This window comes from Pan troglodytes, chromosome 13 (genome assembly GCF_028858775.2).
Source record: "Pan troglodytes isolate AG18354 chromosome 13, NHGRI_mPanTro3-v2.0_pri, whole genome shotgun sequence".
Lineage (NCBI taxonomy): Eukaryota > Metazoa > Chordata > Mammalia > Primates > Hominidae > Pan > Pan troglodytes.
In genome coordinates, this window is record NC_072411.2 from 33,269,342 (window position 1) to 33,286,609 (window position 17,268).

The following is a 17,268-nucleotide window of genomic DNA, read 5'->3' on the forward strand; positions in this document are numbered from 1 at the left end:
AGTTTTGAAACACTCCTTTTGTGGAATCTGTATGTGGATATTTGGATTGCTTTAACGATATCGTTGGAAACAGGAATATCTTCCTATAAAATCTAGGCAGAAGCATTCTCAGAAACTTCTTTGTGATGTGTGTCACCAACTAAGAGAGTTCAAACTGTCTTTTGATGCAGCAGTTTGGAAACACTCTTTTTGTAGGATCTGTAAGTGGATATATGGATAGCTCTAACGATTTCGTTGGAAACGGGAATATCTGCATATAAAATCTAGACAGAAGCATTCTCAGAAACTTCTTCGTGATGTGTGTCCTCAGATGACACAATTCAACATTTCTTTTGATACAGCAGTTTGGAAACACTTTTTTTGTAGAATCTGCAAGTGGATATTTGGATAGCTGTAAGGATTTCATTGGAAACGGGAATATCTTCATGTAAAACCTAGACAAAAGCACTCTCAGAAACTAGTCTGTGAAATGTGCATTCAAATCACAGAGTTGAACATTCCCTTTCTTAGAGCAGGTTTGAAACACTCTTTTTGTGGAATCTGCAAGAGGATGTTAGGATAGCTTTGAGGATTTCGTTGGAAACGGGATTACATCATCTAAAAACTACACAGCAGCATTCTCAGAAGCTACTTCGTGATGTTTGCTTTTAAGTCACAGAGTTGGACATTCCCTTTCATAGAGCAGGCTTGAAACACTCTTTCTGTAGTATCTGGAAGTGGACATTTCGAGCGCTTTGAGGCCTATTGTGAAAAAGGAAATATCTTCCCATAAAAACTAGACAGAAGCGTTCGCAGAAACTTGTGTGTGATGTGTGTCCTCAACTAACAGAGCTGAACATTTCGTTTGACGGAGCAGTTTGGAAACACGCTTTTTGTAGAATCTGCAAGTGGATATTTGGATAGCTTTGTGGATTTCGTTGGAAACGGGAATACCTTCATATAAAATGTAGACAGAAAGATTCTCAGAAACTGCTTTGTCATGTGTGCATTCAAGTCACAGAGTTGAACATTCCCTTTCATAGAGCAGCTTTGAAACACTCTTTTTGTTGTATCTGGATTTGGACATTTGGAGCGCTTTGATGCCTACCGTGAAAAAAGAAATATCTTCCCATAAAAACTAGACAGAAGAATTCTCTGAAACTTCTTTGTGGTGTATGTACTCAAGTAACAGAGGTGAACCTTTCTATTGATAGAGCAGTTTTGAAACACTCTTTTTGTGGAATCTGTATGTGGATATTTGGATTGCTTTAACGACATTGTTGGAAACAGGAATATCTTCCTATAAAATCTAGGCAGAAGCATTCTCAGAAACTTCTTTGTGATGTGTGTCCTCAACTAAGAGAGTTCAACCTGTCTTTTGATGCAGCAGTTTGGAAACACTCTTTTTGTAGGATCTGTAAATGGATATATGGATAGCTCTAACGATTTCGTTGGAAACGGGAATATCTGCATATAAAATCTAGACAGAAGCATTCTCAGAAACTTCTTCGTGATGTGTGTCCTCAGATGACACAATTCAACATTTCTTTTGATACAGCAGTTTGGAAACACTTTTTTTGTAGAATCTGCAAGTGGATATTTGGATAGCTGTAAGGATTTCGTTGGAAACGGGAATATCTTCATGTAAAACCTAGACAAAAGCACTCTCAGAAACTAGTCTGTGAAATGTGCATTCAAATCACAGAGTTGAACATTCCCTTTCTTAGAGCAGGTTTGAAACACTCTTTTTGTGGAATCTGCAAGAGGATATTTGGAAAGCTTTGAGGATTTCGTTGGAAGCGGGATTACATATAAAATGTACACAGCATCACTCTCAGAAGCTTCTTCGTGATGTTTGCTTTTAAGTCACAGGGTTGAACATTCCCTTTCATAGAGCAGGTTTGAAACACTCTTTCTGTAGTATCTGGAAGTGGACATGTCGAGCGCTTTGAGGCCTATTGTGAAAAAGGAAATATCTTCCCATAAAAACTAAACAGAAGCGTTCGCAGAAACTTGTGTGTGATGTGTGTCCTCAACTAACAGAGCTGAACATTTCGTTTGATGGAGCAGGTTGGAAACACGGTTTCTGTAGAATCTGCAAGTGGATATTTGGATAGCTTTGTGGATTTCGTTGGAAACGGGAATATCTTCATATAAAATGTAGACAGAAACATTCTCAGAAACTGCTTTGTGATGTCTGCATTCTAGTCACAGAGTTGAACATTCCCTTTCATAGTGCAGCTTTGAAACACTCTTTTTGTTGTATCTGGATTCGGACATTTGGAGCGCTTTGATGCCTACCGTGAAAAAAGAAATATCTTCCCATAAAAACTAGACAGAAGAATTCTCTGAAACTTCTTTGTGGTGTATGTACTCAAGTAACAGAGGTCAACCTTTCTATTGATAGAGCAGTTTTGAAACACTCTTTTTGTGGAATCTGTATGTGGATATTTGGATTGCTTTAACGACATCGTTGGAAACAGGAATATCTTCCTATAAAATCTAGGCAGAAGCATTCTCAGAAACTTCTTTGTGATGTGTGTCCTCAACTAAGAGAGTTCAACCTGTCTTTTGATGCAGCAGTTTTGAAACACTCTTTTTGTAGTATCTGTAAGTGGATATATGGATAGCTCTAACGATTTCGTTGGAAACGGGAATATCTGCATATAAAATCTAGACAGCATCATTCTCAGAAACTTCTTCGTGATGTGTGTCCTCAGATGACACAATTCAACATTTCTTTTGATACAGCAGTTTGGAAACACTTTTTTTGTAGAATCTGCAAGTGGATATTTGGATAGCTGTAAGGATTTCGTTGGAAACGGGAATATCTTCATGTAAAACCTAGACAAAAGCACTCTCAGAAACTAGTCTGTGAAATCTGCATTCAAATCACAGAGTTGAACATTCCCTTTCTTAGAGCAGGTTTGAAACACTCTTTTTGTGGAATCTGCAAGAGGATATTTGGATTGCTTTGAGGATTTCTTTGGAAACGGGATTACATCATCTAAAAAGTACACAGCAGCATTCTCAGAAGCTACTTCGTGATGTTTGCTTTTAAGTCACAGAGTTGAACATTCCCTTTCATAGAGCAGGCTTGAAACACTCTTTCTGTAGTATCTGGAAGTGGACATTTCGAGCGCTTTGAGTCCTATTGTGAAAAAGGAAATATCTTCCCATAAAAACTAGACAGAAGCGTTCGCAGAAACTTGTGTGTGATGTGTGTCCTCAACTAACAGAGCTGAACATTTCGTTTGATGGAGCAGTTTGGAAACACGCTTTTTGTAGAATCTGCAAGTGGATATTTGGATAGCTTTGTGGATTTCGTTGGAAACGGGAATATCTTCATATAAAATGTAGACAGAAACATTCTCAGAAACTGCTTTGTCATGTGTGCATTCAAGTCACAGAGTTGAACATTCCCTTTCATAGAGCAGCTTTGAAACACTCTTTTTGTTGTATCTGGATTTGGACATTTGGAGCGCTTTGATGCCTACCGTGAAAAAAGAAATATCTTCCCATAAAAACTAGACAGAAAAATTCTCTGAAACTTCTTTGTGGTGTATGTACTCAAGTAACAGAGGTGAACCTTTCTATTGATAGAGCAGTTTTGAAACACTCTTTTTGTGGAATCTGTATGTGGATATTTGGATAGCTTTAACGACATCATTGGAAACAGGAATATCTTCCTATAAAATCTAGGCAGAAGCATTCTCAGAAACTTCTTTGTGATGTGTGTCCTCAACTAAGAGAGTTCAACCTGTCTTTTGATGCAGCAGTTTGGAAACACTCTTTTTGTAGGATCTGTAAATGGATATATGGATAGCTCTAACGATTTCGTTGGAAACGGGAATATCTGCATATAAAATCTAGACAGAAGCATTCTCAGAAACTTCTTCGTGATGTGTGTCCTCAGATGACACAATTCAACATTTCTTTTGATACAGCAGTTTGGAAACACTTTTTTTGTAGAATCTGCAAGTGGATATTTGGATAGCTGTAAGGATTTCGTTGGAAACGGGAATATCTTCATGTAAAACCTAGACAAAAGCACTCTCAGAAACTAGTCTGTGAAATGTGCATTCAAATCACAGAGTTGAACATTCCCTTTCTTAGAGCAGGTTTGAAACACTCTTTTTGTGGAATCTGCAAGAGGATATTTGGAAAGCTTTGAGGATTTCGTTGGAAGCGGGATTACATATAAAATGTACACAGCATCATTCTCAGAAGCTTCTTCGTGATGTTTGCTTTTAAGTCACAGGGTTGAACATTCCCTTTCATAGAGCAGGTTTGAAACACTCTTTCTGTAGTATCTGGAAGTGGACATTTCGAGCGCTTTGAGGCCTATTGTGAAAAAGGAAATATCTTCCCATAAAAACGAAACAGAAGCGTTGGCAGAAACTTGTGTGTGATGTGTGTACTCAACTAACAGAGCTGAACATTTCGTTTGATGGAGCAGGTTGGAAACACGCTTTTTGTAGATTCTGCAAGTGGATATTTGGATAGCTTTGTGGATTTCGTTGGAAACGGGAATATCTTCATATAAAATGTAGACAGAAAGATTCTCAGAAACTGCGTTGTCATGTGTGCATTCAAGTCACAGAGTTGAACATTCCCTTTCATAGAGCAGCTTTGAAACACTCTTTTTGTTGTATCTGGATTTGGACATTTGGAGCGCTTTGATGCCTACCGTGAAAAATGAAATATCTTCCCATAAAAACTAGACAGAAGAATTCTCTGAAACTTCTTTGTGGTGTATGTACTCAAGTAACAGAGGTGAACCTTTCTATTGATAGAGCAGTTTTGAAACACTCTTTTTGTGGAATCTGTATGTGGATATTTGGATTGCTTTAACGACATCGTTGGAAACAGGAATATCTTCCTATAAAATCTAGGCAGAAGCATTCTCAGAAACTCCTTTGTGATGTGTGTCCTCAACTAAGAGAGTTCAACCTGTCTTTTGATGCAGCAGTTTGGAACCACTCTTTTTGTAGGATCTGTAAATGGATATATGGATAGCTCTAACGATTTCGTTGGAAACGGGAATATCTGCATATAAAATCTAGACAGAAGCATTCTCAGAAACTTCTTCGTGATGTGTGTCCTCAGATGACACAATTCAACATTTCTTTTGATGCAGCAGTTTGGAAACACTTTTTTTGTAGAATCTGCAAGTGGATATTTGGATAGCTGTAAGGATTTCGTTGGAAACGGGAATATCTTCATGTAAAACCTAGACAAAAGCTCTCTTAGAAACTAGTCTGTGAAATCTGCATTCAAATCACAGAGTTGAACATTCCCTTTCTTAGAGCAGGTTTGAAACACTCTTTTTGTGGAATCTGCAAGAGGATATTTGGAAAGCTTTGAGGATTTCGTTGGAAGCGGGATTACATATAAAATGTACACAGCATCATTCTCAGAAGCTTCTTCGTGATGTTTGCTTTTAAGTCACAGGGTTGAACATTCCCTTTCATATAGCAGGTTTGAAACACTCTTTCTGAAGTATCTGGAAGTGGACATTTCGAGCGCTTTGAGGCCTATTGTGAAAAAGGAAATATCTTCCCATAAAAACGAAACAGAAACGTTGGCAGAAACTTGTGTGTGATGAGTGTCCTCAACTAACAGAGCTGAACATTTCGTTTGATGGAGCAGTTTGGAAACACGCTTTTTGTAGAATCTGCAAGTGGATATTTGGATAGCTTTGTGGATTTCGTTGGAAACGGGAATATCTTCATATAAAATGTAGACAGAAAGATTCTCAGAAACTGCTTTGTCATGTGTGCATTCAAGTCACAGAGTTGAACATTCCCTTTCATAGAGCAGCTTTGAAACACTCTTTTTGTTGTATCTGGATTTGGACATTTGGAGCGCTTTGATGCCTACTGTGAAAAATGAAATATCTTCCCATAAAAACTAGACAGAAGAATTCTCTGAAACTTCTTTGTGGTGTATGTACTCAAGTAACAGAGGTGAACCTTTCTATTGATAGAGCAGTTTTGAAACACTCTTTTTGTGGAATCTGTATGTGGATATTTGGATTGCTTTAACGACATCGTTGGAAAGAGGAATATCTTCCTATAAAATCTAGGCAGAAGCATTCTCAGAAACTTCTTTGTGATGTGTGTCCTCAACTAAGAGAGTTCAACCTGTCTTTTGATGCAGCAGTTTGGAAACACTCTTTTTGTAGGATCTGTAAATGGATATATGGATATCTCTAACGATTTCGTTGGAAACGGGAATATCTGCATATAAAATCTAGACAGAAGCATTCTCAGAAACTTCTTCGTGATGTGTGTCCTCAGATGACACAATTCAACATTTCTTTTGATACAGCAGTTTGGAAACACTTTTTTTGTAGAATCTGCAAGTGGATATTTGGATAGCTGTATGGATTTCGTTGGAAACGGGAATATCTTCTTGTAAAACCTAGACAAAAGCACTCTCAGAAACTAGTCTGTGAAATGTGCATTCAAATCACAGAGTTGAACATTCCCTTTCTTAGAGCAGGTTTGAAACACTCTTTTTGTGGAAACTGCAAGAGGATATTTGGATAGCTTTGAGGATTTCGTTGGAAACGGGATTACATCATCTAAAAAGTACACAGCAGCATTCTCAGAAGCTACTTCGTGATGTTTGCTTTTAAGTCACAGAGTTGAACATTCCCTTTCATAGAGCAGGCTTGAAACACTCTTTCTGTAGTATCTGGAAGTGGACATTTCGAGCACTTTGAGGCCTATTGTGAAAAAGGAAATATCTTCCCATAAAAAATAGACAGAAGCGTTCGCAGAAACTTGTGTGTGATGTGTGACCTCAACTAACAGAGCTGAATATTTCGTTTGATGGAGCAGTTTGGAAACACGCTTTTTGTAGAATCTGCAAGTGGATATTTGGATAGCTTTGTGGATTTCGTTGGAAACGGGAATATCTTCATATAAAATGTAGACAGAAAGATTCTCAGAAACTGCTTTGTCATGTGTGCATTCAAGTCACAGAGTTGAACATTCCCTTTCATAGAGCAGCTTTGAAACACTCTTTTTGTTGTATCTGGATTTGGACATTTGGAGCGCTTTGATGCCTACCGTGAAAAAAGAAATATCTTCCCATAAAAACTAGACAGAAGAATTCTCTGAAACTTCTTTGTGGTGTATGTACTCAAGTAACAGAGGTGAACCTTTCTATTGATAGAGCAGTTTTGAAACACTCTTTTTGTGGAATCTGTATGTGGATATTTGGATTGCTTTAACGACATCGTTGGAAACAGGAATATCTTCCTATAAAATCTAGGCAGAAGCATTCTCAGAAACTTCTTTGTGATGTGTGTCCTCAACTAAGAGAGTTCAACCTGTCTTTTGATGCAGCAGTTTGGAAACACTCCTTTTGTAGGATCTGTAAATGGATATATGGATATCTCTAACGATTTCGTTGGAAACGGGAATATCTGCATATAAAATCTAGACAGAAGCATTCTCAGAAACTTCTTCGTGATGTGTGTCCTCAGATGACACAATTCAACATTTCTTTTGATACAGCAGTTTGGAAACACTTTTTTTGTAGAATCTGCAAGTGGATATTTGGATAGCTGTAAGGATTTCGTTGGAAACGGGAATATCTTCATGTAAAACCTAGACAAAAGCACTCTCAGAAACTAGTCTGTGAAATGTGCATTCAAATCACAGAGTTGAACATTCCCTTTCTTAGAGCAGGTTTGAAACACTCTTTTTGTGGAATCTGCAAGAGGATATTTGGAAAGCTTTGAGGATTTCGTTGGAAGCGGGATTACATATAAAATGTACACAGCATCATTCTCAGAAGCTTCTTCGTGATATTTGCTTTTAAGTCACAGGGTTGAACATTCCCTTTCATAGAGCAGGTTTGAAACACTCTTTCTGTAGTATCTGGAAGTGGACATTTCGAGCGCTTTGAGGCCTATTGTGAAAAAGGAAATATCTTCCCATAAAAACGAAACAGAAGCGTTCGCAGAAACTTGTGGGTGATGTGTGTCCTCAACTAACAGAGCTGAACATTTCGTTTCATGGAGCAGTTTGGAAACACGCTTTTTGTAGAATCTGCAAGTGGATATTTGGATAGCTTTGTGGATTTCGTTGGTAACGGGAATATCTTCATATAAAATGTAGACAGAAAGATTCTCAGAAACTGCTTTGTCATGTGTGCATTCAAGTCACAGAGTTGAACATTCCCTTTCATAGAGCAGCTTTGAAACACTCTTTTTGTTGTATCTGGATTTGGACATTTGGAGCGCTTTGATGCCTACCGTGAAAAATGAAATATCTTCCCATAAAAACTAGACAGAAGAATTCTCTGAAACTTCTTTGTGGTGTATGTACTCAAGTAACAGAGGTGAACCTTTCTATTGATAGAGCAGTTTTGAAACACTCTTTTTGTGGAATCTGTATGTGGATATTTGGATTGCTTTAACGACATCGTTGGAAACAGGAATATCTTCCTATAAAATCTAGGCAGAAGCATTCTCAGAAACTTCTTTGTGATGTGTGTCCTCAACTAAGAGAGTTCAACCTGTCTTTTGATGCAGCAGTTTGGAAACACTCTTTTTGTAGGATCTGTAAATGGATATATGGATAGCTCTAACGATTTCTTTGGAAACGGGAATATCTGCATATAAAATCTAGACAGAAGCATTCTCGATAACTTCTTCGTGATGTGTGTCCTCAGATGACACAATTCAACATTTCTTTTGATACAGCAGTTTGGAAACACTTTTTTTGTAGAATCTGCAAGTGGATATTTGGATAGCTGTAAGGATTTCGTTGGAAACGGGAATATCTTCATGTAAAACCTAGACAAAAGCACTCTCAGAAACTAGTCTGTGAAATCTGCATTCAAATCACAGAGTTGAACATTCCCTTTCTTAGAGCAGGTTTGAAACACTCTTTTTGTGGAATCTGCAAGAGAATATTTGGAAAGCTTTGAGGATTTCGTTGGAAGCGGGATTACATATAAAATGTACACAGCATCATTCTCAGAAGCTTCTTCGTGATGTTTGCTTTTAAGTCACAGGGTTGAACATTCCCTTTCATAGAGCAGGTTTGAAACACTCTTTCTGTAGTATCTGGAAGTGGACATTTCGAGCGCTTTGAGGCCTATTGTGAAAAAGGAAATATCTTCCCATAAAAACGAAACAGAAGCGTTCGCAGAAACTTGTGTGTGATGTGTGTCCTCAACTAACAGAGCTGAACATTTCGTTTGATGGAGCAGGTTGGAAACACGGTTTTTGTAGAATCTGCAAGTGGATATTTGGATAGCTTTGTGGATTTCGTTGGAAACGGGAATATCTTCTTGTAAAACCTAGACAAAAGCACTCTCAGAAACTAGTCTGTGAAATGTGCATTCAAATCACAGAGTTGAACATTCCCTTTCATAGTGCAGCTTTGAAACACTCTTTTTGTTGTATCTGGATTCGGACATTTGGAGCGCTTTGATGCCTACCGTGAAAAAAGAAATATCTTCCCATAAAAACTAGACAGAAGAATTCTCTGAAACTTCTTTGTGGTGTATGTACTCAAGTAACAGAGGTGAACCTTTCTATTGATAGAGCAGTTTTGAAACACTCTTTTTGTGGAATCTGTATGTGGATATTTGGATTGCTTTAACGACATCGTTGGAAACAGGAATATCTTCCTATAAAATCTAGGCAGAAGCATTCTCAGAAACTTCTTTGTGATGTGTGTCCTCAACTAAGAGAGTTCAACCTGTCTTTTGATGCAGCAGTTTGGAAACACTCTTTTTGTAGGATCTGTAAGTGGATATATGGATAGCTCTAACGATTTCGTTGGAAACGGGAATATCTGCATATAAAATCTAGACAGAAGCATTCTCAGAAACTTCTTCGTGATGTGTGTCCTCAGATGACACAATTCAACATTTCTTTTGATACAGCAGTTTGGAAACACTTTTTTTGTAGAATCTGCAAGTGGATATTTGGATAGCTGTAAGGATTTCGTTGGAAACGGGAATATCTTCTTGTAAAACCTAGACAAAAGCACTCTCAGAAACTAGTCTGTGAAATGTGCATTCAAATCACAGAGTTGAACATTCCCTTTCTTAGAGCAGGTTTGAAACACTCTTTTTGTGGAATCTGCAAGAAGATATTAGGATAGCTTTGAGGATTTCGTTGGAAACGGGATTACATCATCTAAAAAGTACACAGCAGCATTCTGAGAAGCTACTTCGTGATGTTTGCTTTTAAGTCACAGAGTTGAACATTCCCTTTCATAGAGCAGGCTTGAAACACTCTTTCTGTAGTATCTGGAAGTGGACATTTCGAGCGCTTTGAGGCCTATTGTGAAAAAGGAAATATCTTCCCATAAAAACTAGACAGAAGCGTTCGCAGAAACTTGTGTGTGATGTGTGTCCTCAACTAACAGAGCTGAACATTTCGTTTGATGGAGCAGTTTGGAAACACGCTTTTTGTAGAATCTGCAAGTGGATATTTGGATAGCTTTGTGGATTTCGTTGGAAACGGGAAGATCTTCATATAAAATGTAGAGAGAAAGATTCTCAGAAACTGCTTTGTCATGTGTGCATTCAAGTCACAGAGTTGAACATTCCCTTTCATAGAGCAGCTTTAAACACTCTTTTTGTTGTATCTGGATTTGGACGTTTGGAGCGCTTTGATGCCTACCGTGAAAAATGAAATATCTTCCCATAAAAACTAGACAGAAGAATTCTCTGAAACTTCTTTGTGGTGTATGTACTCAAGTAACAGAGGTGAACCTTTCTATTGATAGAGCAGTTTTGAAACACTCTTTTTGTGGAATCTGTATGTGGATATTTGGATTGCTTTAACGACATCGTTGGAAACAGGAATATCTTCCTATAAAATCTAGGCAGAAGCATTCTCAGAAACTCCTTTGTGATGTGTGTCCTCAACTAAGGGAGTTCAACCTGTCTTTTGATGCAGCAGTTTGGAAACACTCTTTTTGTAGGATCTGTAAATGGATATATGGATAGCTCTAACGATTTCGTTGGAAACGGGAATATCTGCATATAAAATCTAGACAGAAGCATTCTCAGAAACTTCTTCGTGATGTGTGTCCTCAGATGACACAATTCAACATTTCTTTTGATACAGCAGTTTGGAAACACTTTTTTTGTAGAATCTGCAAGTGGATATTTGGATAGCTGTAAGGATTTCGTTGGAAACGGGAATATCTTCATGTAAAACCTAGACAAAAGCACTCTCAGAAACTAGTCTGTGAAATCTGCATTCAAATCACAGAGTTGAACATTCCCTTTCTTAGAGCAGGTTTGAAACACTCTTTTTGTGGAATCTGCAAGAGGATATTTGGAAAGCTTTGAGGATTTCGTTGGAAGCGCGATTACATATAAAATGTACACAGCATCATTCTCAGAAGCTTCTTCGTGATGTTTGCTTTTAAGTCACAGGGTTGAACATTCCCTTTCATAGAGCAGGTTTGAAACACTCTTTCTGTAGTATCTGGAAGTGGACATTACGAGCGCTTTGAGGCCTATTGTGAAAAAGGAAATATCTTCCCATAAAAACGAAACAGAAGCCTTCACAGAAACTTGTGTGTGATGTGTGTCCTCAACTAACAGAGCTGAACATTTCGTTTGATGGAGCAGTTTGGAAACACGCTTTTTGTAGAATCTGCAAGTGGATATTTGGATAGCTTTGTGGAATTCGTTGGAAACGGGAATATCTTCATATAAAATGTAGACAGAAAGATTCTCAGAAACTGCTTTGTCATGTGTGCATTCAAGTCACAGAGTTGAACATTCCCTTTCATAGAGCAGCTTTGAAACACTCTTTTTGTTGTATCTGGATTTGGACATTTGGAGCGCTTTGATGCCTACCATGAAAAAAGAAATATCTTCCCATAAAAACTAGACAGAAGAATTCTCTGAAACTTCTTTGTGGTGTATGTACTCAAGTAACAGAGGTGAACCTTTCTATTGATAGAGCAGTTTTGAAACACTCTTTTTGTGGAATCTGTATGTGGATATTTGGATTGCTTTAACGACATCGTTGGAAACAGGAATATCTTCCTATAAAATCTAGGCAGAAGCATTCTCAGAAACTTCTTTGTGATGTGTGTCCTCAACTAAGAGAGTTCAACCTGTCTTTTGATGCAGCAGTTTGGAAACACTCTTTTTGTAGGATCTGAAAGTGGATATATGGATAGCTCTAACGATTTCGTTGGAAACGGGAATATCTGCATATAAAATCTAGACAGAAGCATTCTCAGAAACTTCTTCGTGATGTGTGTCCTCAGATGACACAATTCAACATTTCTTTTGATACAGCAGTTTGGAAACACTTTTTTTGTAGAATCTGCAAGTGGATATTTGGATAGCTGTAAGGATTTCGTTGGAAACGGGAATATCTTCTTGTAAAACCTAGACAAAAGCACTCTCAGAAACTAGTCTGTGAAATGTGCATTCAAATCACAGAGTTGAACATTCCCTTTCTTAGAGCAGGTTTGAAACACTCTTTTTGTGGAATCTGCAAGAAGATATTAGGATAGCTTTGAGGATTTCGTTGGAAACGGGATTACATCATCTAAAAAGTACACAGCAGCATTCTGAGAAGCTACTTCGTGATGTTTGCTTTTAAGTCACAGAGTTGAACATTCCCTTTCATAGAGCAGGCTTGAAACACTCTTTCTGTAGTATCTGGAAGTGGACATTTCGAGCGCTTTGAGGCCTATTGTGAAAAAGGAAATATCTTCCCATAAAAACTAGACAGAAGCGTTCGCAGAAACTTGTGTGTGATGTGTGTCCTCAACTAACAGAGCTGAACATTTCGTTTGATGGAGCAGTTTGGAAACACGCTTTTTGTAGAATCTGCAAGTGGATATTTGGATAGCTTTGTGGATTTCGTTGGAAACGGGAATATCTTCATATAAAATGTAGAGAGAAAGATTCTCAGAAACTGCTTTGTCATGTGTGCATTCAAGTCACAGAGTTGAACATTCCCTTTCATAGAGCAGCTTTAAACACTCTTTTTGTTGTATCTGGATTTGGACGTTTGGAGCGCTTTGATGCCTACCGTGAAAAATGAAATATCTTCCCATAAAAACTAGACAGAAGAATTCTCTGAAACTTCTTTGTGGTGTATGTACTCAAGTAACAGAGGTGAACCTTTCTATTGATAGAGCAGTTTTGAAACACTCTTTTTGTGGAATCTGTATGTGGATATTTGGATTGCTTTAACGACATCGTTGGAAACAGGAATATCTTCCTATAAAATCTAGGCAGAAGCATTCTCAGAAACTCCTTTGTGATGTGTGTCCTCAACTAAGGGAGTTCAACCTGTCTTTTGATGCAGCAGTTTGGAAACACTCTTTTTGTAGGATCTGTAAATGGATATATGGATAGCTCTAACGATTTCGTTGGAAACGGGAATATCTGCATATAAAATCTAGACAGAAGCATTCTCAGAAACTTCTTCGTGATGTGTGTCCTCAGATGACACAATTCAACATTTCTTTTGATACAGCAGTTTGGAAACACTTTTTTTGTAGAATCTGCAAGTGGATATTTGGATAGCTGTAAGGATTTCGTTGGAAACGGGAATATCTTCATGTAAAACCTAGACAAAAGCACTCTCAGAAACTAGTCTGTGAAATGTGCATTCAAATCACAGAGTTGAACATTCCCTTTCTTAGAGCAGGTTTGAAACACTCTTTTTGTGGAATCTGCAAGAGGATATTTGGAAAGCTTTGAGGATTTCGTTGGAAGCGCGATTACATATAAAATGTACACAGCATCATTCTCAGAAGCTTCTTCGTGATGTTTGCTTTTAAGTCACAGGGTTGAACATTCCCTTTCATAGAGCAGGTTTGAAACACTCTTTCTGTAGTATCTGGAAGTGGACATTACGAGCGCTTTGAGGCCTATTGTGAAAAAGGAAATATCTTCCCATAAAAACGAAACAGAAGCGTTCACAGAAACTTGTGTGTGATGTGTGTCCTCAACTAACAGAGCTGAACATTTCGTTTGATGGAGCAGTTTGGAAACACGCTTTTTGTAGAATCTGCAAGTGGATATTTGGATAGCTTTGTGGAATTCGTTGGAAACGGGAATATCTTCATATAAAATGTAGACAGAAAGATTCTCAGAAACTGCTTTGTCATGTGTGCATTCAAGTCACAGAGTTGAACATTCCCTTTCATAGAGCAGCTTTGAAACACTCTTTTTGTTGTATCTGGATTTGGACATTTGGAGCGCTTTCATGCCTACCATGAAAAAAGAAATATCTTCCCATAAAAACTAGACAGAAGAATTCTCTGAAACTTCTTTGTGGTGTATGTACTCAAGTAACAGAGGTGAACCTTTCTATTGATAGAGCAGTTTTGAAACACTCTTTTTGTGGAATCTGTATGTGGATATTTGGATTGCTTTAACCACATCGTTGGAAACAGGAATATCTTCCTATAAAATCTAGGCAGAAGCATTCTCAGAAACTTCTTTGTGATGTGTGTCCTCAACTAAGAGAGTTCAACCTGTCTTTTGATGCAGCAGTTTGGAAACACTCTTTTTGTAGGATCTGTAAATGGATATATGGATAGCTCTAACGATTTCGTTGGAAACGGGAATATCTGCATATAAAATCTAGACAGAAGCATTCTCAGAAATTTCTTCGTGATGTGTGTCCTCAGATGACACAATTCAACATTTCTTTTGATAGAGCAGTTTGGAAACACTTTTTGTGTAGAATCTGCAAGTGGATATTTGGATAGCTGTAAGGATTTCGTTGGAAACGGGAATATCTTCATGTAAAACCTAGACAAAAGCACTCTCAGAAACTAGTCTGTGAAATGTGCATTCAAATCACAGAGTTGAACATTCCCTTTCTTAGAGCAGGTTTGAAACTCTCTTTTTGTGGAATCTGCAAGAGGATATTAGGATAGCTTTGAGGATTTCGTTGGAAACTTGATTACATCATCTAAAAAGTACACAGCAGCATTCTCAGCAGCTACTTCGTGATGTTTGCTTTTAAGTCACAGAGTTGAACATTCCCTTTCATAGAGCAGGCTTGAAACACTCTTTCTGTAGTATCTGGAAGTGGACATTTCGAGCGCTTTGAGGCCTATTGTGAAAAAGGAAATATCTTCCCATAAAAACTAGACAGAAGCGTTCGCAGAAACTTGTGTGTGATGTGTGTCCTCAACTAACAGAGCTGAACATTTCGTTTGATGGAGCAGTTTGGAAACACGCTTTTTGTAGAATCTGCAAGTGGATATTTGGATAGCTTTGTGGATTTCATTGGAAACGGGAATATCTTCATATAAAATGTAGACAGAAAGATTCTCAGAAACTGCTTTGTCATGTGTGCATTCAAGTCACAGAGTTCAACATTCCCTTTCATAGAGCAGCTTTGAAACACTCTTTTTGTTGTATCTGGATTTGGACATTTGGAGCGCTTTGATGCCTACCGTGAAAAATGAAATATCTTCCCATAAAAACTAGACAGAATTCTCTGAAACTTCTTTGTGGTGTATGTACTCAAGTAACAGAGGTGAACCTTTCTATTGATAGAGCAGTTTTGAAACACTCTTTTTGTGGAATCTGTATGTGGATATTTGGATTGCTTTAACGACATCGTTGGAAACATCAATATCTTCCTATAAAATCTAGGCAGAAGCATTCTCAGAAACTTCTTTGTGATGTGTGTCCTCAACTAAGAGAGTTCAACCTGTCTTTTGATGCAGCAGTTTGGAAACACTCTTTTTGTAGGATCTGTAAATGGATATATGGATATCTCTAACGATTTCGTTGGAAACGGGAATATCTGCATATAAAATCTAGACAGAAGCATTCTCAGAAACTTCTTCGTGATGTGTGTCCTCAGATGACACAATTCAACATTTCTTTTGATACAGCAGTTTGGAAACACTTTTTTTGTAGAATATGCAAGTGGATATTTGGATAGCTGTAAGGATTTCGTTGGAAACGGTAATATCTTCATGTAAAACCTAGACAAAAGCACTCTCAGAAACTAGTCTGTGAAATCTGCATTCAAATCACAGAGTTGAACATTCCCTTTCTTAGAGCAGGTTTGAAACACTCTTTTTGTGGAATCTGCAAGAGGATATTTGGAAAGCTTTGAGGATTTCGTTGGAAGCGGGATTACATATAAAATGTACACAGCATCATTCTCAGAAGCTTCTTCGTGATGTTTGCTTTTAAGTCACAGGGTTGAACATTCCCTTTCATAGAGCAGGTTTGAAACACTCTTTCTGTAGTATCTGGAAGTGGACATGTCGAGCGCTTTGAGGCCTATTGTGAAAAAGGAAATATCTTCCCATAAAAACGAAACAGAAGCGTTCGCAGAAACTTGTGTGTGATGTGTGTCCTCAACTAACAGAGTTGAACATTTCGTTTGATGGAGCAGGTAGTAAACACGGTTTTTGTAGAATCTGCAAGTGGATATTTGGATAGCTTTGTGGATTTCGTTGGAAACGGGAATATCTTCATATAAAATGTAGACAGAAACATTCTCAGAAACTGCTTTGTGATGTCTGCATTCTAGTCACAGAGTTGATCATTCCCTTTCATAGTGCAGCTTTGAAACACCTTTTTGTTGTATCTGGATTCGGACATTTGGAGCGCTTTGATGCCTACCGTGAAAAAAGAAATATCTTCCCATAAAAACTAGACAGAAGAATTCTCTGAAACTTCTTTGTGGTGTATGTACTCAAGTAACAGAGGTGAACCTTTCTATTGATAGAGCAGTTCTGAAACACTCTTTTTGTGGAATCTGTATGTGGATATTTGGATTGCTTTAACGACATCGTTGGAAACAGGAATATCTTCCTATAAAATCTAGGCAGAAGCATTCTCAGAAACTTCTTTGTGATGTGTGTCCTCAACTAAGAGAGTTCAACCTGTCTTTTGATGCAGCAGTTTGGAAACACTCTTTTTGTAGGATCTGTAAGTGGATATATGGATATCTCTAACGATTTCGTTGGAAACGGGAATATCTGCATATAAAATCTAGACAGAAGCATTCTCAGAAACTTCTTCGTGATGTGTGTCCTCAGATGACACAATACAACATTTCTTTTGATACAGCAGTTTGGAAACACTTTTTTTGTAGAATCTGCAAGTGGATATTTGGATAGCTGTAAGGATTTCGTTGGAAACGGGAATATCTTCATGTAAAACCTAGACAAAAGCACTCTCAGAAACTAGTCTGTGAAATGTGCATTCAAATCACAGAGTTGAACATTCCCTTTCTTAGAGCAGGTTTGAAACACTCTTTTTGTGGAATCTGCAAGAGGATAT